We start from the raw sequence: 1,045 nt of genomic DNA on the forward strand, positions 1-1,045 counted from the left end.
CAATTAAAAAGTGGGTACAGGATATGAACAGACACTTCACTAAGGAAGAGATCTGGGCAGCCAACAAACATGAAGAAATGTTCACGATGACTAACCATTAGAGAGATGAAAATCAAAACAACAATGAGATATCATCTCACACCAACAATAACAGCAAAGATGAAAAATGTAGAGGACAATAAATGCTGGTGGGGATGTGGCAAGACTGGGACACTCCTGCACTGCTGGTGGGACTGCAAAATGGTCCAACCTCTCTGGAAAGCAATATGGCATTTCCTCAGAAGGTTGAAAATAGAAATATCTTATCATCCAGCAATTCCTCTACTTGGTATTTACCCACAAGAAAAACGAGCCACAATACGATAAGATATATGCACATCAATGATCATATCAGCATTATTTACAATAGCAAAAAATGGAGGCAGTCAAAGTGCCCATCAACTGAAGAATGGATAAACAAACTGTGGTGCATACACACAATGGAATATTATGCTACACTGAAGAATAACAAGGAAGCGGAAAGCCACCACATAACATGGATGAACCTTGAGGACATTATGTTGAGTGAAATTAGTCAGTCACAAAAAAGAAATAGTGCATAAGACCACTACTGTAAAAGACTAAGAAAAAGAACCCATACTAAAGGGGGGTGGGGGGGTGGGAGGAATTCTTTGTTGATTGCTGGGATGTTGAGGGTGGGTGAAGGGAGGGAGGGAAAGGTGGAGCACAGGAGGGCAGGGATAAGACACAGGGAAGTTTGGGTGCTGGGGAGAGGGGAAATATACAAGAAAAGAGAGGGGAATGGAAGAACAAAGCAGATGTGAGAACAATTAGGCATGTTTGAATGGGCTAAGTGGGACAGAGGTAAAGAATGTTGTGTGCACAACCTTGGAACTCCAGGGCTCTGGGATACAGAGATTGAGCCATGGTTGGAATAGGGAAAAGGGGGGAATAATGTTAAGATGCTTGGCTGTCTTTTGAATCTTGGTTTTCCTTGCATTATAATATAAAATAGACACTGGAGGGGGAGAGAAAGGAATAGTCA

Source organism: Chrysochloris asiatica, unplaced genomic scaffold, assembly GCF_000296735.1.
Source record: "Chrysochloris asiatica unplaced genomic scaffold, ChrAsi1.0 scaffold00001, whole genome shotgun sequence".
Taxonomy (NCBI): domain Eukaryota; kingdom Metazoa; phylum Chordata; class Mammalia; order Afrosoricida; family Chrysochloridae; genus Chrysochloris; species Chrysochloris asiatica.